The sequence below is a fragment of the Capra hircus genome, chromosome 1 (assembly GCF_001704415.2).
Source record: "Capra hircus breed San Clemente chromosome 1, ASM170441v1, whole genome shotgun sequence".
Classification (NCBI taxonomy): Eukaryota; Metazoa; Chordata; class Mammalia; order Artiodactyla; family Bovidae; genus Capra; species Capra hircus.
In genome coordinates this window covers 82,386,681-82,408,376 of record NC_030808.1, presented here as the reverse complement: position 1 = coordinate 82,408,376, position 21,696 = coordinate 82,386,681, and the positions used below count along the sequence as shown (strand labels likewise).

At 44.0% G+C, this 21,696-nt stretch overlaps 1 pseudogene; it reads left to right on the top strand.

Moving 5' to 3' along the window:
- LOC102181074 lies at positions 2,746-21,323 on the top strand (annotated as a pseudogene).

The window sequence follows — 21,696 nt, the reverse complement described above, 5'->3', positions numbered from 1 at the left end:
TGAAGAAAGTCAGACAAAGACAAATATTATATGATATCTAAAAAGAATATAGATGAATTGATATACAAAACAGAAACAGACTCACAGACATAGAAAACAAACTTACCAAATGGGAAAGGGAGGGAGAGAAGGATAAATTAGGAGCATGGGATTAACAGATGTAAATTACTTTACATAAAATAGACAAGCAACAAGTGTTTTCTGTAAAGCACAGGGAACCGTAGTCCATAGCCTATAATAATGTATAATGGGAAATCATCTGGAAAAAATCAGAATCACTTTGCTGTGCACCTGAAACGAACACAATATTAGTAAGTCAACTATATTTCAATTTTTAAAAAATGTTGACTGGTCAAAAAAAGATGTTTAACACTATAACATTAGATGAGATTGCCAAGGGAGTTCTATAGAAAGAGAAGTGAAAGAGTGCCCTGGAGCGCTCCAAAGTAAAGATGTACAAGTTGAAGAAGCAGGAGGCTGAGAAGGAGTAGTAGTGAGGAAGAAGGAAAACTCAGAGATTGTGGTGTGTTATTAGAGAGTATTTCCAGGAGGAAGAGGCAATGAACTCCAAGAGGAAGAGACAGTGATCTTGCAACACGGAAGTCACTGGTGATATTGTTTCAAGACCTTTGAAAAGACCAAAGCCTGACTGAAGCGGACTCAGTAGAGAACTGGAGACAATGAGTACAAGGATACCTTCAAGTGACTTTTTTTTTTTTTTTTTAAGGAAGAGGAGCAGAGAAATGGGATGGTAGCTAGAAGGGAAGGAAGGGCCAAGAGTTTTTCTTCAACATTAGGAGAAATGATAGTACGATTGTATGTTTATGGAAAAGAGTGGAGAAGGAAACTGATGTTGTGAGAGAGAAAGAGGTAGATTTACTGGGGAGATGTCCTTGAGGTGAGGGATTGGCTTTACTCAGGACCACGGAAGGTTTATCCATAGTCAAGGAGGTAATACAGAATATGCCAGCTCAGATGCTGTAGGTGGAAGTTCAGCACAGTTCTTTTCAGACAGATTTCATTTCCTCAGTAAAGCAGGAAGCAAGGTTGCAAGTAAAGAGTGAAGACAGAGAAGGTGTTGGAGGTGTGAGGGGAAAACGGGTGAAGAAATCGTCATTCAAACCTGTAGGAGAGTGAAAGGATTATAGGATATATCAGATGATTGTCTGGCTACATACAATCGAGATGTGCTTGAGGTTCGTGGTCATGAGTTGAAAGAGAAAACAGTCAGCAGTCTAATATCTTTTTCTCCAGTCAGGTTCAGGTGCACGAAGACAGGTGTGGAGGAGGTGTAGGGCTGGATTTAACTTGGTTTCTCATGATTCTAATCGAGTATCATGAAGTGAAAGAGGGGCAGGGGAATTAGATTGTGATAAAAAGAGCAACTGTAAAAATTGGCTGAGGAAGTTAAATTTGGCAAGGAGGGAAGAGGGGACATCTGGGGAAAGAGAGATTGAGAAAAATGGACTTTAGGTCCTTGTGTGGAGTCTGGTTAATAAGGGAATGAGCTAGAAATATGGAAGATGAGGGCAGGAATTGGGATGCACAACCAAGATTGTTGGCTTTAATTACTGGTAAGTCCATATCTATAGATTTATTGTGAAGTATGTGGTGGAGGCAAGGTGGAGGACAAAATCAGGTACTGAGAATTTGGGGGTGGTGGTGGCGTGGTGGAGGGATGCTCACTAACTCCTCTTGCTCAGAATCCCAGGAGTGTGTCGTGTTGTGTGTGTGTGTGTGTGTGCTTTTCTTAATCATTATAGTAAAAATAGAAAACACTTTAAATGTGTAGAGCCTTTCATACAGCAAAAGAACAGTCATTCTTTGGCAAGAACTACCTGAGTTTGAAATATTGGTTGGCTTTCTTTGTTCAAGCCCCTAGACAGCTGTTGAAAATGTGGGTCTGGAATACAGGAGTAGAGTTGGAGAGCTGGGAAGTAGCTTAATAAAAGTAAAGACTGAAGCAATGTGAGTGGCAAGACTGTCTGGAGAGAGTGTGTACATTAAGAATCAAGCCCAAGAGTGGACTCTGGGAAGAACCTATATTTACTGGGCTGTGCTGTGCTTAGTCACTCACTCTTGCCCGACTGTTTGTGACCCCATGGATTGTAGCCCACCAGGCTCCTCTGTCCTTGGGGATTCTCCTGGCAAGAATACCGGAGTTGGTTGCCATGCCCGCCTCCAGGGGATCTTGACAACCCAGGGATCGAACCCAGGTCTTCCGCATTGCAGGTGGATTCTTTACCTTCTGAACCACCAGAGGTCAGGATGAACCAAAAAAGCTACATAGGACTCTGCATGACTGGGTTAGCAACGTATTGGATTATCCGCGTGAGACGTCATCGGTGTGATTGGGTTATCAACGTTACTGGGTCATCCCATGATGACGTTATCCTCGTGACTGGATGGATATATATATTTCTGGCAGCCAGCGCGCCGGGCACAGAAGGTGCTGCCTTAAGCTTGGAGTAGCTTGTTTGGACTAGGCTTGCTGGAGAGTTTCTATTCCGATTTAGGAGCCTGTGCAGGTGCAGCTGCAGCACGGGAGGCTTCCGAGGCTGACCACTGACCCAGCGCCGCCTCCGGATAGCTTTTCTCAGCATCGATGGTACCCCGCCTGGGCTTGGGGTCCTTAATCTAGACCAGAGACCTGATCTCTCGAGGGTGGCTTCCCAGAGACCGGAGGACACAGACCTCGCAGGAAGCGAAAAGGACGAGGTTCCGACTGGACCCTGACCATCGCCCATGGTGGCCCTCGGCCCCAGCAGTCAGGATGTCACTGAGTATGTCGTCCGAGTTCCCAAAAATACCACCAAAAATTTTAATATCATGGCTTTCAATGCAGCCGATAAAGTCAACCTCGCTACTTGGAATCAGGCCCAGCTGGAACGCGACCTGAGCAACAAGAAAATTTACCAAGAGGAGGAGATGCCCAAGTCGGGAGCTGGCAGGGGGTTCAGGTGCAAGATGAGGGAAGAAGCGCTAAGAAAGAAATACGGCATTGTCCTCAAGAATTCCCAGCCCAAGGACCAGCCTTGGCTGCTTCAGGTGGAGGGCCAATTGGGCTGGAAGTTCAAGGGCATAAAGAGGGGAGGCGTGATAGAGCGCACATCCTATTACATCTTCACCCAGTGCCCTGACAGAGCCTTTGAGGCCTTCCAGGTGCACAACTGGTACAACTTCATGCCACTGTCCAAAGGCTGCACGCTCACGGCCTGGGAGGAGTGGGAGAGGAGAAACCCAGTCCCGAACCATTTAAGCATCAAGCAGCAGTGGTGGTGGAAGGACCAGGAGGAGGATGACAAGGAGAAAGAGAAGCCAGGCTGCAAAAAAGCTGCTGAGCTGCGCATCCGTGACCTGGAGGACGACCTGGAGATGTCCTCCAACGACAGCCCCGAGGCTGGCAGCACTTCCTCCACCCTTCAGGCAGCTGCCAGCAAGCTGGAGCAGGGGAAGCAGGCCATCGAAATGCTGGTGGCCAAACGACTGCAACTGGACACCGGGCCCCAGAGCCTGTCGGGGAAGTCAACCCCCCAGCAATGGTGATGTGAAAGTGACCAAGGATGCTGGGCCCTGCTACCTGAGGTGGAAGCCCGTGACCCCCAAGGGCCAGCTGGGAAATTTCCAGACCAAGAAGACAGGGCTGTGCAGTGAGCAGACGTCTGCTGGTCAGATGCTCGAGTTCATGAATTCTGAGTGCAAGATGATCAATGATAAGATGCCTTGCTCCCTCGGGAATCATGCTCCCCACAAACAAACATACACTATTTTTAATAATAATAATCTAATGGGAAGAAATGTAGAAGAAGGGTCCAGAAGACACAGGGAAGAAGGACTTCAGAGTAAGGGAGTAAGGGCCCAAGGTAACGCACAGTCAGGTTGCTCAGCCTGAGAACTGAAGGTTGTGCAAAACTGTTTGCCAAAGCAGTGGCTGAAGTCAGAGTTGTGGCCAAGAAGATCTGTACACAAGAAGGCTCCTGTATCACTCCAACCTGTTCCTGCCTTCCATCAGGTCTACTTCCTTCCACAGAGACCCCATCAAGAAAGTGGTCAGCTACAGTCTCTGCAAGAACATAATACTAGAGTGTTAGCAGAACAAACAGAGGATCTTCCCAACCCAGGGATCCAACCTGAGTCTCCTGCATCGGCAAGTGGGTTCTTTACTGCTGCGCCATCTGGGTATATTCCTACTATCAGCTTAATCTGAGGGTCGAGACAGGGTGTAGGTCTTACCATCTACCCTTGCCTTTTAAATTTTTATTATTTATTTATTTTTGGCTGCCTTGGGTCTTTGTTTCTGCTGGGCTCTCTCTAGCGTGGCGAGCAGGGACTACTCTCTAGTGTGGCGCTTCTCTTTGCGATGGCTTCTCTTGTTACAGAGCATGGGCTCCATAACACGGGCTTCAGTAGTTGTGGCTCCCAGGCTCTAGAGCACAGCTCAGTAGTTGTGGTGCACAGGCTTAATTGCCCTGCTGTATGTAGGATTTTCCGGGACCAAGGAGCAAACCTGTGTTCCCTGCATTGCAAAGCAGAGTCCCAACCACTGGGCTACCAGCAAGTCCATCTGCCCTTGTCTGGAGTCTCCTGGAGACCCTGCTGCCCCTGCTCACCTCCAGAAGCCTCCAGGCCTTCTTGCATTCCTCCACCCTTGTTTCCCTCCCTGCAGCGGGAGGGGTGGCAGTTGATTACATAACAGTCAATTTTATGAGCCATTTTAGTGGGTGGAGGGCTTCCCTGGTGGCTCAGATGGTAAAGAATCTGCCTGCAATGCAGGAGACCCGGGTTAGGAAGATCCTCTGGAGAAGGGAAAGGCTACCCACTCCAGTATTCTTGCCTGGAGAATCCCATGGACAGAGGAGTCTGTCGAGCTACAGTCCATAGGGTGGCAAAGAGTCGGACATGACTGAGCAACTTTCACTTTCACTTCACTTTAGTAGGCGGAATAGCTCCACCGAGGATCTCACAGTGCTTCCACTCTGTTCTCACAATTTTTCCATGAAGGTAGAAGAGGATAAGCAGACGTCCCCTCATTTTACCCCAGGAGAAACCGGGGAGGAAAAGTGACTTTTCTAATGTTAGGACTGAATGTTTGTGTCCCCTTAAACTCATATATTGAAATTGTAACTCCTGGTGTGTTTACATGTTGAGGTGGGATCTTTGGGAGACTGTTAGTCATGAGGGTGGAGCCATAATGAGTGGGATTGATGCCCTTATAGGATGAGACACAGATGATCCTTTTCTCTGCCATGTGGGGATACAGAGGTGGCCGTCTGCACAAGGGGGCCTTTACCAGGGGCCCCACTATGTTAGTACTGAGATTGGACTTAAACCCTCCAGGGCTCTGAGATATTAACATTAGCTGTTTAAGGCGCCCAGTCGATGGTATTTTGTTATAGCAGCCCAGTCAGACTAAGATACCCAGGATCACTCCGTAATTTGGTAGCAGAACAGTGCATCACTACTCAGACAATTGCTACAACCCCACAAGGGGAATGTATCAATCAGGGTCCAATCAGGAGATGGAAACCATACAGAAAGTTGAGCAGGGAAAGTTTAATACAAAGAATAATTAACTGTAACAGAGGATTGGGATAAAGAAAGGTGGGCTTACTTGGTGGAGAAAACTCAGATGAGTATAGGAGTAGGGGTTTAGGGAGCAGTCACTACCCCTAGAGCTGAGACAGACACAAAGGAGGAGCTAATCTTTGTAAGAGGGTCTCCCTCTGAGGCTGAGCTCCAGACCTCACTGAAGGGGCAGCCAGGGCTCACTGGGTGGTGAGGTCTGCTGAGGCCCTGAGCCAGAAGGGCTCACTGAGGAACAGTTCCCTGGGGGCTGCAGGGAGCTTCCACGGAGAGGTACCAGTGCTGCTGCCTGCAGGGTGCTACAAAAACCATGTGTGTAGGGACTTCCCTGGTTGTCCAATGGTTAGAGCTCCACACTTCCAGTGCAGGAGACAGATTTGATCTCTGATGGGGGAACCAAGATTCCACATGCCATGTGGCCAAAAAAACCCAAAAAGTATTTGTCAAACTGGCAGAATTCTAATAAGGTCCCATGCCTTACTTAGATTATAACCGGCAGATCACGAATCCCCATGAATCCTCAAAATTTATAAGAGAAAACAAAAAACCCCATGCATGGAGCCACCAGGTGCTGCAGAAGTCTGCTGCTGCAGGACACTGTCCAGGGGGACACAATGGAACCTGGAAGGCTGGCCCCTTCCTCCTCCCATCTCTTTCCAGTCTCCTCCGGTCTCTCTCCAGTGTCCACTACCAAGAAAGTTTAGCATTTGGCCAGGTAGCAAAGGAGAAATATTTTAAGGTCCAGCTCAGTTATCACTGAGCTATATATACACTTGGAGCTGAAAGGCAATAACTTGATAACTGGCAGATGGAACAGAGAATCTGGAGTCCTCTGATTAAGAGTATTTTAATTCCATTTGGTAGCTCTTAGCTTCAGATGGAACTTCCAGAGAGGAAAATCTCCAGGGTCAGGAAGGAGGAAAAGGGACCCAGGAATTCCAGGAAACAGATCAGCAAGGGGAAACACTATACGCCATCAGGAAATGCTGTTGGGAAAGGGAGGAACCCATAATAAATGTTTCTGGGTACTACTCAAGAAAAATTTGCAAGTATATCAACCCACATGACCACCCCCAGATCAAGAAATAACATTTCTAGTACCCCAGAAATCTCTCTGGTTCCAGTCCCAGTCAACATAGAAACTCTGCTATCCTGACTCCTATTATGATACATTGGTTTTCCTGTTTTTTAATTTCACTTATATGGAGTTATGCAGCACTTACTCTTTGGTGTCTACTTTCTTTCTCATTGTCTCTGTGAAATTCATCTATGTTGTGAAAGTGAAGTGAAAGTGAAAGTCGCTCAGTTGTGTCTGACTTTTTATGACCCCATAGACTATACAGTACATGGAATTCTCCAGGCCAGAATACCGGAGTGGGTAGCCTTTCTCTTCTCCAGTAGATCTTCCCAACAGGGATTGAACCCAGGTCTCCCACATTGCAGGCGGATTCTTTATCAGCTGAGCCACAAGGGAAACCTATCTATGTTGTGGTGAGTAGTAAAACCAGAAAAATATTTAAGCCAGAAAAGAAACAGAGAATTCAGCCATGATGCTTACAAGACTGTTTCCTATGGAAACAGTAATTGGACAAAAATGTCTAATTACAAGCATATCTACATACCTGCTCTCCATGATGCAGACTTGTGAATATCTCTCTAGATCATCAGGCAATCATTACTTTATTGGTTGTGCTATGCTCCATTTTGCTGGCCCCACAAGCCTGGGTATATAGATAAGCCCCTGAACTGAGAGATACGATCTAGTGGGTAAGGCAGGGCAGGGCAGGGCAGGGTTTGCACCATCTGTGTCACTGCTGAGTTCAGAGTCTGGAACTGGCAAAGTGAGCATGGAAAGGAGTACTTCAGGGAGCGGATCTAGATAGACTTAGCTAGAGTAAAGTGGGCTGGGGTCCATAGCGGGGCTAGACTTGGGGCATTCTGGAGGGGCTATAAGGTAGAGCACAGCACCTCAGGTAAGGCCCTGTTTTAGCAAAGAATCTGCTAAGTCAGTGTACTGAGAATATTGCTATCCTTGGTATTTGATCACTATGGCCTGCCTTTATCAAGAATCCTTTGACTTCTAGCACTTCTCTGGTGGTCTGGTCCAGTGGTTAAGACTCTGCACTCCCAATGCAGGGGGCCCAGGTTTGTTCCCTGGCTAGAAAACTATATCCCACATGCCGAAACTAAAGATCCTGTTTGCCATGACTAAGACCCAGTGCAGCTGTTTAAAAAAAAAAAAAGAATTCTTCTACTTCTGATATCTAATCAAATTATTCCTAGTAATTTTTTATCCCCTGACCTCCTCACTGTGCTCATTGACTAGCAATCCCCAACTTTCTCTGCGGTATTTGGAGTCTGAGTACTTCCTGAAATTATGTGCAAAATTATGTATAATTTTGTGTTATGAAAATTTCTTTCACCAGCAAAGGAGATTTATACAGCTCATTACATTCTCCAAATGTACTAGTAAGTACCTTTAAAAAATAATATAAACCTCACTATACTTACTTTCTTCTTGACCTGCATATAGGTTTCTCAAAAGGCAGATCAGGTGGTCTGGTATTCCCATCTCTCTCGGAATTCTCCACAGTTTATTGTGATCCACACAGTCAAAGGCTTTGGCATAGTCAATAAAGCAGAAATACATGCTTTTCTGGAACTCTCTTGCTTTTTCCATGATCCAGTGGTTGTTGGCAATTTGATCTCTGGTTCCTCTGCCTTTTCTAAAACCAGCTTGAACATCTGGAAGTTCACGGTTCACATATTGCTGAAGCCTGGCTTGGAGAATTTTGAGCATTACCTTACTAGCATGTGAGATGAGTGCAACTGTGCGATAGTATGAGCATTCTTTGGCATTGCCTTTCTTTGAGGTAGGAATGAAAACTGACCTTTTCCAGTCCTGTGGCCACTGCTGAGTTTTCCAAATTTCCTGGCATGTTGAATGCAGCACTTTCACAGCATCATCTTTCAGGATTTGAAATAGCTCAACTGGAATGCCATCACCTCCACTAGCTTTGTTCTTAGTGATGCTTTCTAAGGCCTACTTGACTTCACATTCCAAGATGTCTGGCTCTAGGTGAGTGATCACACCATCGTGATTATCTTGGTCATGAAGATCTTTTTTGTACAGTTCTGTGTATTCTTGCCACCTCTTCTTAATATCTTCTGCTTCTGTTAGGTCCATACCATTTCTGTCCTTTATCAAGCCCATCTTTGCATGAAATGTTCCCTTGGTAGCTCTAATTTTCTTGAAGAGACCTCTAGTCTTTCCCATTCTGTTCTTTTCCTCTATTTCTTTGCATTGATCACTGAGGAAGGCTTTCTTATCTCTTCTTGCTATTCTTTGGAACTCTGCATTCAGATGCTTATATCTTTCCTTTTCTCCTTTGCTTTTCACCTCTCTTCTTTTCACAGCTATTTGTAAGGCTCCCCAGACAGCCATTTTGCTTTTTTGCATTTCTTTTTTCATGGGGATGGTCTTGATCCCTGTCTCCTGTACAATGTCATGAACCTCCGTCCATAATTCATCAGGCACTCTATCGATCAGATCTAGTCCCTTAAATCTATTTCTCACTTCCACTGTTGCAAAGAAATAGAGGCAAACAATAGAATGGGAAAGACTAAAGATCTCTTCAAGAAAATTAGAGCTACCAAGGGAACATTTCATGCAAAGGTGGGCTCAATAAAGGACAGAAATGGTATGGACCTAACAGAAGCAGAAGATATTAAGAAGAGGTGGCAAGAATACACAGAAACTGTACAAAAAAAGATCTTCATGACCCAGATAATGACAATGGTGTGATCACTCACCTAGAGCCAGACATCTTGGAATGTGAAGTCAAGTGGGCCTTAAAAAACATCACTACGAACAAAGCTAGTGGAGGTGATGGCATTCCAGTTGAGCTATTTCAAATCCTGAAAGATGATGCTCTGAAAGTGCTGCACTCAATATGCCACCAAATTTGGAAAACTCAGCAGTGGCCACAGGACTGGAAAAGGTCAGTTTTCATTCCAACCCCAAAGAAAGGCAATGCCAAAGAATGCTCAAACTACCGCACAATTGCACTCATCTCACATGCTAGTAAGGTAATGCTCAAAATTCTCCAAGCCATGCTTCAGCAATACTGTATGCAGGTCAGGAAGCAACAGTTACAACTGGACATGGAACAACAGACTGGTTCCAAATAGGAAAAGGAGTATGTCAAGGCCGTATATTGTCACCCTGCTTATTTAATTTATATGCAGAGTATATCATGAGAAACGCTGGGCTGGAAGAAACACAAGCTGGAATCAAGATTTCCAGGAGAAATATCAATAACCTCAGATATGCAGATGACACCACCCTTATGGCAGAAAGTGAAGAGGAACTAAAAAGCCTCTTGATGAAAGTGAAAGAGGAGAGTGAAAAAGTTGGCTTGAAGCTCAACATTCAGAAAACTAAGATCATGGAATCTGGTCCCATCACTTCATGGGAAATAGATGGGGAAACAGTGGAAACAGTGTCAGACTTTATTTTGGGGGGCTCAAATTCGCTGCAGATGGTGACTGCAGCCATGAAATTAAAAGACGCTTACTCCTTGGAAGAAAGGTTATGATCAACCTAGATAGCATATTCAAAAGCAGAGACATTACTTTGCCAACAAAGGTCCATCTCGTCAAGACTATGGTTTTTCCAGTGGCCATGTATGGATTTGAGAGTTGGACTGTGAAGAAAGCTGAGTGCTGAAGAATTGATGCTTTTGAACTGTGGTATTAGAGAAGACTCTTGAGAGTCCCTTGGACTGCAAAGAGATCCAACTAGTCCATTCTGAAGGAGATCAGCCCTGGGATTTCTTTGGAAGGACTGATGCTAAAGCTGAAACTCCAGTACTTTGGCTACCTCATGCGAAGAGTTGACTCATTGGAAAAGACTCTGATGCTGGGAGGGATTGGAGGTAGGAGGAGAAGGGGATGACGGGGGATGATAGAGGATGAGATGGCTGGATGGCATTACTGACTGAATGGACGTGAGTCTGAGTGAACTCTGGGAGTTGGTGATGGACAGGGAGGCCTGGCGTGGTGCGATTCATGGGGTCGCAGAGTCAGACACAACTGAGCAACTGAACTGAACTGATGCTTACTTTCATGTAGAATACGTCTATCTTCATGGTTTCAAGTTGATAGTTCCAAAATAAATTCATCATATGCAAATTCTCTTCTATTTCTATATCTGCCATATTAAGATTCAAACTTCACTCCCCTAAATCCTTTATCTCTACTGTCCCAACACCTATCTGAGTTTGGTTTCTAAAGAGGAAGCTATTTTTCCTCCTTGAAATAAAATTTTGAAGGTTTTCTCTATCCTTTGTAGCAGTTCTGCAATTAAATGCCAGAAGTATTTCTCTGAAAATGCTGTTTAGTCAAATTGTTTTCTAGTCTCATTTTGGAGCATCTTCACTTCGTGCTGAAATTTCTATGAGAGCCTCTTAACTCTCTTAACTGGTAACTTTTTTATTTTTTCAGAGTTAGACCATCCTTTATGGCACTGGCATCTCTTATCTCAACACCATATCATTTATTGAAGTATCTGTGACTCAGAGGTGAGCAGGTAACAGGTCCTCATAGTGCCACAACCTGCCAGATTGGGATGGGTTGGGAGGGTGGGACTAATGAGCCAATCCCTTTTCTCCTGCCCCTGGGGCTGCAGTGGGACTCAGCAGGTGATGCAAGGAACTTCGGTGGCAAGAAGGGAGTGTGTTGGAAGGATACTGGCAGATTTCATGAGGCCTGAGGCTTGACCTCAGGAGAGTTTGGGAACCAAGTTCCTCTCCCCTGTTTTTGTGCACATGTGCGTTCTCTCTATCTGGCTATACGAGGAGTCTCTTATTTGCTTCTCTCTGCCTGTGTCCCCACTCCCTCGCTTCTCTCCGCTCTCTCTACTTGACAACATGCCCAATAAAAATTGGCTATTTCAGCCTCAGTCTCTGAGGCCTCCAGGTGAAGGGCCAGTGGAGTCTTGAGAGAGGGGAACCAGTTGGTAATATCTGCTCCCCATGCTTTGGATCCTCAGGATCCAGGCCACCAAGGTGAGGGGGAATTTGGTGCAGTCATGGCCTCTGGGGTTGTGGGGAGGAGGGATCTCTAAGGATGGTCAGAAGAAGTGATGGGTGATTTTAATGCCCAGGGAAAGAGGAGCAGGTGAGGTCTGGCATTGAGAAAATCCTCCTCCGGAGTTCCGCATCCAGAACACCCTCTGCAGTTGGCTGTGCTCTGACAAGAGTCTGGGCCTCATTGGCTCTGGAATAGGAGGGCAGTGGCTGTAAGGAAAGAACTTCCTTACAAGAGAAAGCAAGAGATGCTGATGGGAACTGGGTGGTGGGACATTAGGAAACCTGCTGACATTCCGTATACCAAGGAAGGAGTATTACGCAAAAGGACAGGAAAGCCCCATGGGAACTAAACAGAATGAGGGACAGAGGTTTTGGAGCCCTAAGGACCAGGATTGAATTCTCACTTCTGTCATTTCTTAGGCAATGTGAACATTGAGTGAGGACTTTAGTCCCTCTCATACCAGTTTCCTCTTCCATTAATTGAGATAATAACACTTATCCTAAAGTGTTAGTCACTCAATCATGTCTGACTCTGTGACCCCATGGACTGTAGTAACCAGGCTCCTCTTCCCTTGGGATTTCCCAGGCTAGAATACAGGAGTGGGTTGCCATTTCCTTCTCCAGGGGATCTTCCCAACCCAGGATAGAACCTGGGTCTCCAGCAGATTCTTAGCGTCTGAGCCACCAGGGAAGGGTGTGTACTAAAATTAAAGATTAGGATTGCCCGATCATGGTGTTTTAGAAACTATACTCTAAAAACCAGGAGAGAGAAGGTGGGTGGGTTTCTGAGAAGTTGATGTGGGTCTTTCTGATTGCAAGGAAAATGTTTTGACAATGCAGGCTTACTACGAGAGGTCTACGGGCCATTTAGGGCTGGCCTGGTGGCTCAGATGGTAAAGAATACTCCTGCAATGTGGGAGATGTGGGTTTGATTCCTGGGTAGGGAAGATCCTCTGGAGAAGGAAATGGCTATCCACTCCAGTACTCTGGCCTGGAGAATTCCACGGGACAGAGGAGGCTGTCAGGCTATGGACACGACTGAATGACTTTCACTTTCACAGGCCTTTTAAGGTTTCCCAGGTGGCTCAGAGGTTAAAGCGTCTGCCTCCAACACGGGAGACCCGGGTTCGATCCGTGGGTCAGGAAGATCCCCTGGAGAAGGAAATGGCAACCCACTCCAGTATTCTTGCCTGGAGGATCCCATAAACTGAGGAGCCTGGTGGGCTGCAGTCCACGAGGTCACAGAGTCGGACACGACTGAGTGACTTTACTTACTTACTTTAAGGACCTTACCATGATGTTTGAGACCTCAAATTAAATGACTGGCTCAAAACACAAAACAAAAGCTCCGCAACTGAAACTGACAAATATTGTCAACTGAAACTCAGCTAACTCATAAATGATGCCGTAAATTATTCTTAAATACAAATTTTAAGAGGGTTCACAGGCCATAGTATGTCAGCATCAGAGTGCATGGCTTTATATTTTGGCTTCCCCGCTTACACGTGTGATTTTGAACAAGTCACTGAATCTTTCTGTGCCTGTTCCTTATCTGCAAAATGGGAATAATAACGGTGCTTACTTCAGAGAAGGAAAGAAATTGAAGTTGCTCAGTCGTGTCTGACTCTTTGTGACCCCATGGACTATAGCCTACCAGGCTCCTCCATCCATGGGATTTTCCAGGCAAGAGTACTGGAGTGGTTGCCATTTCCTTCTCCAGGGGATCTTCCCAACCCAGGGATTGAACCGGGGTCTCCCGCATTGCACGAAGATGCTTTACTGTCTGAGCCACCAGGGAAGCGGCCGACTTCAGAGGGTGGCTGTAAATTACTTAGAATGTGCCTGGTACATATCAGGTCTGGCTATTAGTATATTTGCTGTAGGATGAGGGTGCATTTTTAAATGCTTGCTGTAATTAAGGTAGGGCCTCCAACATGTGGGACTGAACCTCAAAAAGTTCTTAAAACAGCCCTGGTCATGTTTGAGTGACTATATTTTTTATAAAAATTAGGTGTAACCTAGCTTGTAAACCACAGATATGTCATTGTATCTTCATAACGATTAATGGTTCTCTGCAGGGCACTACTGCTCCCTAAAGTATTTAGGAAATTTGTATTTTTTGGTCATGACAAACAGGGGTTAAAGCTGGCATTTTGTTGGGCTGGCAAAAGATTTCTCTTGTGTCCCTCAGTTCAGGTCAGTTCAGTCGCTCAGTCGTGTCCGACTCTTTGTGACCCCATGAATCGCAGCACGCCAGGCCTCCCTGTCCATCACCAACTCCCGGAGTTCACTCAGATTCACGTCTATCGAGTCGGTGATGCCATCTAGCCATCTCATCCTCTGTCGTCCCCTTTTCCTCCTGCCCCCAATCCCTCCCAGCATCAGAGTCTTTTCCAATGAGTCAACTCTTCGCATGAGGTGGCCAAAGTACTGGGGTTTCAGCTTTAGCATCATTCCTTCCAAAGAAATCCCAGGGCTGATCTTCAGAATGGACTGGTTGGATCTCCTTGCAGTCCAAGGGACTCTCAAGAGTCATCTCCAACACCACAGTTTAAAAGCATCAATTCGGACTTTTAAATAGAAGTAAAAAACTTGTTTATAATGATCCATTTCTATAATCTAACTGAACCTGGAATTACGTAGGTGAAAACCTGCTTATAATTATTTGAGCCCAGAAATAATTTCATTTTACAAATGAACACAAAGTGTTTACTTGTTTTGGGGGGTTAATTGGCAAGGTTTAGTTAAATACCAAATTTCCTGGGAAGCAACAACTGTAAATATCAAGGAAAGATTGTACTGTGTTTTATTTAATACTTTACTAAAGAGTTCACCATTTTAAGAAGTCACTGGTGGCAATCCTCTGGTATTATTGGAGTCACCAAATCTGTCTGCATTTTAACTGTCATTTTCATGGTGATTCTACATTTATATAGGAATATAGTGATGTAGTCTATATGACAAAATGTCATTTCTAAAGGAAAAGAGTCAACAATATTCAGTTGAATATTGAAGATTTGGTTTTATAGCTGCCCACAGTGAATCCTTGCCAACATGCAAACCCTGCAATTCTTTTCTAATAAACAGTGACCCCAGTAAGATAAAGTGAAGATTTTTACAAAGAAACATATTTGTAAAGTTGATAGCATAGACTTCCCTGGTGGCTCGGATGGTAAATAATCCATCTTCAGTGCAGGAGACCCAGAATTGATCCCTGGATTGGGAAGATCCCCTGGAGAAGAGGATGGCTACCCACTCCAGTATTCTTACCTGGAGAATCCCCATGGACAGGAGAGCCTGGTGGGCTACAGTCCAAGGGGTTGCAAAGAGTCGGACCTGACTGAGTGACTAAGCATACAAAGGCTTGCAAAATAGGGTGAATAACATATTGTAGGAAAAAAACTCAAATTACCAGTGAATTATAGGTTGTATAAATCATGACAGGAAAAAAATCCAGCTGAAATGATATTTTTATTCCACTGAATTCTGATGATACTGTTCTAAGAAAAATCAAAGAGATGGTGAAATCTGCTGAACATCAGCTGTGTAATGAGATCAGGCTGGACATTTTTATTTCTGGTGGATGAGAGCCCCCTGGGGGATAAGAAAGCACTCTGCTCACATCGGTGAGGTTAAGGACTACAAAAAGCTGCTGCGGAAGTTTGTTTTCAAAATTACTGACAATTGACACAGAAGCGTTGAAACCCTTAAAGCCTTCAATGCTTAAGGGTTGAAACCCTTAAAAATGATTTCATAGAAACAATAATTCCCTTTTCTAATGCCATTGTATGTACCACAGATTGAGCCTCAGCTATAATTTCTGGCAACGTAGGTTTGTGGGCCATTAAAAAAATTAGCAACAGATGTTTAGCACAATGCAAAGAAAACTGTATTTTTATATTCAATTTGGATTCCTTGCCATTTTTCATGATTTCACTGTTACTCTGATGCCGTCCCAAGGAGGCCACTTTTGAAGGCTAACTTCTCTAAGCTTGTCTTCTCTTCCAATTGAGCCTCTATTCTTCACCACCTGATGAAATGAAAGAATCCCAGGCCACAGTGAAATAAATGAAGTCCAAAAGTCGTGTGTAAATGTAGGACTGTGTTGCTTCCATGGTAATAAAAACTATTTTCTGGGAGGTCTCTATTATCAAAAAAAAAAATGGCACAAAGGTAATATATTGAAGCATGTGGTACACAACTATCCATATACCCAACTGAGTTCTGATTCAGGTATGTTCAACCTGTCCTCTGTTTCTCCCATGACCTCCCCTGCCCCTCAGCCTGGCCTACACTTTCAAAAGCCTGCAACAGCACTGCCTGATCGTCCTGCAAACTCAGCCACACACACTGAGTCAAGCACCTTTCATGTAATCACGGAGACGCAAGCAACCACACATCCTATCTCTCCATCTGTTTTTTTAATGTGTGTGTGTGTGTATGCTTGTGCACAGAGGCAAAAATGATGACAAATGGCTAGATTTTAGAGCACCATGAACTGTTAATATACATGTCCACCGAGTTATCCATTTTTGAAAATTTATTTTATTGAAGTATATTTAATTGACAATGTTGAGTTAGCTTCTAGCATATGGATACGGATAATAGGCACAGTGCTCCTGTGCAGTCATGTTGGACTCTTTGAGACCCCATGGACTGTAGCCTGCCAGGATCCTCTGTCCATGACATTTCCCAGGCAAGAATACTGGAGTGGGTTGCCATCTCCTCCTCCAGAGGATCTTCCCGACCCAGGGATCTTTCAGACTTAGGAATCAAACCCACGTCTCCTGTGTCTCATGCACTGCAGGCAGATTTAGTGTATAGAAAAGTGATTAAGTTTTACATATATATATATTATTTTTCATATTCTTTTCCATTATAGTTTATAACAGAATGTTGAATATAATTCCCTGTGCTATACAGTAGGAATGTTGTTTATCCAGTCTATATATAATAGTTTGCATCTGCTAATCCCAAACTCCCAATCCATCCTTTCTCCACCTCCTCCTTCCTCCTTGGCAACCACAAGTCTGTTTTCTATGTCTGTCTGTTTCTGTTTCATAGATAAATTCACTTATGTCCTATTTTAGATTTCACATATAAGTAATATCATATGATATTTGTCTTTGTCTGACTTACTTCACTTAGTATGATAATCTCTAGGTCTATCCAGCTTGCTGCAAATGGCATTGTTTCATTCTTTCTATGGCTGAGTAATAGTCCATTAGATGTACCGCATCTTCTTTATCCATTCATCTATCAGTGGGTATTTAGGTTGCTTCCATGTCTTGGGTATTGTAAACAGGGCTGCTATGACCATCGGGGTGTATGTATCTTTTCGAATTATAACTTTGTCTGGATATATGCCTGGGAGAAGGATTGCTGGGTCATATGGCAACTCTATTTTTAGTTTTTTGAGGAACTTCTATATTGTTTTCCATAGTGGCTGCAGCAATTTACATTCCCACCTACAGTGTAGGAGGGCTCCCTTTTCTCCACACCCTTGCCAGCATGTACTATTTGTAGACTTTTAAATGATGGTCATTCTGACCAGTGTGATGTAGTATCCCATTATGGTTTTGATTTGCATTTCTCTAATAATTAGCAACATTGAATATCTTTTCACGTGCCTATCGGCCATCTCTATGTCTTCTATGGAAGAATGTTTATTCAGATCTTCTGTCCATTTTTAAAATTAGATTATTTTTTGCTATTGAGTTGTATGACTTCTTTACATATTTTGGATATTAATACCTTATCAAATTTATGATTTGCAAATATTTTCTTCTATTCAGTTGGTTTCCTTTAACCAATCATTCTTCTGAAGTTGCAGAGCAGAAGAGCTGTGCTGTATTTAGTCTCAGGAATTTCTGTGTGTAATATGACACTACTTGCTCATGTCAGTGACATCCTGTGTGAAGCCTGCATTTGCGCACAGGATTTATATGCAGACAAAACAGTGTACCATGATTTACCTGTAGACAGAATCAAGTTCAGAAAATTACTATCGACTATCAAAGTCAATACCCTCTTTTTATAACAAATACTTTGTAAAGCCCCTGTATTATCTTGAACTGAAATTCATACATAATATAATTTATCTACATACATTATTGCAAAGGCTAGATAGATAGACAGATGACACTGTAATATCTGTCAATGCCTCCCAACCAAAGATCCTCAGGAACATACTTACAGTTGAATAAGTTAAACCTATTGCTCACTGCAAGTGAGAATACACACCACAGAGAGGGGACTTGGAGGGTTTGTTTGTTTTATGACTTTCGGGAAGATTCATGAAAGTGGTGCTTTGCTTTGAATTGGGTGCTATCAAGAAGAGGGAATTGTCCTATAGTTGGATATTTTGATAAATGTTGCCCAGAAGGAGGGCGTATTAGAGCGAAAGCTATCATTGTAAAACAGTAGTCACCCGTACTAGCCAACATAGGGAGATGTTTAGTCATTTCTCTGGTTTGGACCACATTCACATTTGTCTGTGTTCAGACATGATTACAGAGTGCTCTTGTTTTCATCTTGATCCATCAAGCTCTCCGAGTGGCCTGGTCTGATCCTGCTGATCTTTGAAATGGTTAATGTGCCATGGGAGAACACAATGCTGAGCACTGAGGGCCAGGCTGACTCCCAGGTGTCAGGGATGGCTTTTGTAATTTTCATGTCCTAACTGAAATTAAAAGAAGACATAAAAATGATCCATAATTAAGTAATTTACATTTCCATATGTAAATGCTGTAGCCTAATTATACTAAAACACATAATAGAGTCAAATGATTGCACTCCCTTATATAAGTCAGTTTGGATTTAAAAGTAAGAACATTGGAAATGTTTTCTTACAATAAATGCAGAAGAATGAAAGAGTGGTTCCAGCTATCATCAGAATTTAAATTGGTGTTAAAATAAACAATAACATACCAGGTCATTTATATATGATAAGAGAAAGAAGGAATAATAGCCTTAATGGAAACAGCAATAACAAGCAAATTATAGGCTGTCAAAGAAGAAAGTATAAAGAAGAACAATATTTTCATGACACATTGGCCTTATTTATGAATAGTGAAGGAAAAAAACCCTTTCATATGACATGGAGCAAAAGAGTGAAGAAATATCTCAGAGTTCGTATCTCCTGTATTGAAATTTCAATACTCATTCAATGCATGCACACTAGGAATTTAAAAGATCTTTAAGATCATAGAGCATATACAATAAACTGAAAGATAATGCATATTTTAATACAATGAGATTCTCTCCAGGCCTCTGACTAGCATTTGTTGCTAAACCTGAGTCTCAAACTGAGGCAGACTAAAAGGATAAACTCTAATCCTACAGGGTGGTGCTATGATTAAAGATGTCTGGTAGTTCATACAACTCAATAACCAAAAGACAAACAACCCAATCAAAGAATGGGCAAAAAGCCTAAATAGACATATAGATGGTCAACAACTAAATGAAAAGGTGCCCAATGTCATTAATCATCAGGGAAATGCAAATCAAAACTACAGTGAGATATTACTTCACACCTGTCAGAATGGCAGTCATCCAAAAAGACAAGAAGTAACAAGTGTTAGTGAGGATGTGCACAGATGGTGGGAATCTACGTTGGTGCAGCCACTGTGGAAACAGTATGGAGGTTCCTCAAAATGTTAAAAATAGAACCACTATGTGATTCAACAATTCCACTTCTGAGTATTTATCCAAAGGAAACAAAAATACTAATTAGAAAAGATATCTCTATCACCCCATGTTCACTGTGGCGTTATTTACAAAAGCCAAGATATGGAAGCAACCTAAATGTCTGTTAGTGGATGAATGGACAAAGAAAATGCTGTGTATAAATGTACAATGGAATATCATTCAGCCATGAAAAAGAATGAAATCTTGTCATTTGCAACAACGTAGATGAACCTTGAGAACATTATGCTAAGTGGAATAAATCAGAGAAAGATCGGTACCATATAATCCCACTTATATGTGGACTCTAACAACAGACAACAGACAGAAACTGAACTCATGCATAGAGAGAGCAGATTGGGGGTCACCAGAGATGCGGGTGGGTGAAATGAAAGAAGGTTAAAAAGCATAAACTCCAAGCTATAAATAAATAAATCATGGGGTTTACAGCTAATACTAGTGTATCAGATATTTGAAAGTTGTTATGAGTGTGGACCTTACAAGCTTTCATCACAAGGAAGAGAAAAAAAGAAAGAAAAGAAGAGAGACATGCCTGGGAAGGACCTGTTTGGAGTCCCTTTAGTCTGCTGGTGCTCTAGTTTTGATCCTTTGTCAATTGTTCTGCGCTTCCTGTTAACTGGACGTTTGGGGCACTACTGTCGGGTCATTAAGCATTGTTATTTCTAACTTAGAACATTCGTGAGTCCCTATCATTTGCCTTTCAAACCCGATCTATTTCTTCTAACAGATTGTCACCACATCTGGCGTCTCAACCATCTTGCCAGAAACTGTTGAATAAGGAGTGAACCGAAGTGTTTTTATGACCTGAGGAATGAAACTGCCATCTTTTCTTATTTTTCAAATATTAGTGACTAAAAAAGAGGTTGGTGGGCACTTAGGAAATTCTCAGAAGCCCCAATGATGAAGATAAAAGATGTTTTACCAATGAAAATAAGATTTCTCTGCTTAACGTAGGCTTTGTGTTTCCCAGTGGTATAGCTCTTCCTGCCCCCAACCTCTCCCAATCAGCGTGCTTTTGCCACTTGCTGCCTCCCTTGGTGCACACTGGAGAGCAATTTGTCAAGGAATTTGCTTTTAACAGCGTGTAGGAGGAGGTGGGAGAAGGCAATGGCACCCCACTCCAGTACTCTTGCCTGGAAAATCCCATGGACAGAGGAGCCTGGTAGGCTGCAGTCCATGGGGTCAGGAAGAGTCGGACACGACTGAGCGACTTCCCTTTCACTTTTCACTTTCACACATTGGAGAAGAAAATGGCAACCCACTCCAGTGTTCCTGCCTGGAGAATCCCAGGGACGGCAGAGCCTGGTGGGCTGCCCTCTATGGGGTCACAGAGAGTCGGACACGACTGAAGCGACTTAGCAGCAGCAGCAGCAGGAGGAGGTGGTGGTTCTAGATTCTTAGGGCTAAACCTCAACATATGAACTAATCAGGTCAATGCTACTTCTCACTCTAGATCTGAGAGCCCGGGAAACTTCGTTTTGTTCGCCGATTCTTCTCGAGTGCTTAGAAGGAGCTAGAGAAATACTGCACACAGAAAAGATTCTAAGAATCAGTCCACCCCTCCCTGATTCAGCCATCTCCCTCCTCATTTTCCCAGATTAGGCGTGTAACCTCTGAGCACCTGGGGCCAGCCGGCCCTTGCCCGGCCCGCGTGGGAGAAGAGCGCTCGGCAGCTAGGGGGTCCCGGTTGGGCATCCACGCAGGACGCGGAAACCTTCTCAGCCGCGCAGTTTCTGCGTCCTGAATCTGTGTCTTGCCAGGCAGCTGACGGTACCAACGACGCGGGAGAAGCGGATACACAACCTCTTCCCTGCCCTCTCCCCGGCCCCGCGGCGGCGAGGCAGATACTCCAGCGCGATGCTGCGCGGTCGTCCCTTGGGCGCCCCCTGGGATAGTCGCGCAAAGGCGTGGCGGCGACCCCGCAGCCTCTTATCTGACTAGAGGTGGTCTCGGGGCTGAGTTCCTGATCTCTGCCCCAGCCCCTAGAAGGGGAGAGGAAAGCACACAGGAGTGAGGGGCCCTAGCACCCTGGCCGAGAACCTCTTTAACAAGAGGGTAGCCGCGGAGCAGGCACAGCACCAGGGACAGCCTGGCAGGACTGGGCTCTGTGCATGCCTTACAGTTTACTAGGTAGCTCCGTGCACTTAGCACAGTTTTAATTTTGGTTTCATTGGGAGCAAACAATCAGAAGTACAAAGTGAGTAAAAATCAAGTGTCTGTTCCAATTCTGTCTCCCAGTACTCACGCTCCTAGCTCCTGTCCCAAGACATCAGGACAGGTCGATGGGCTAGGCAGTGAGGATGCTGCCACTCTG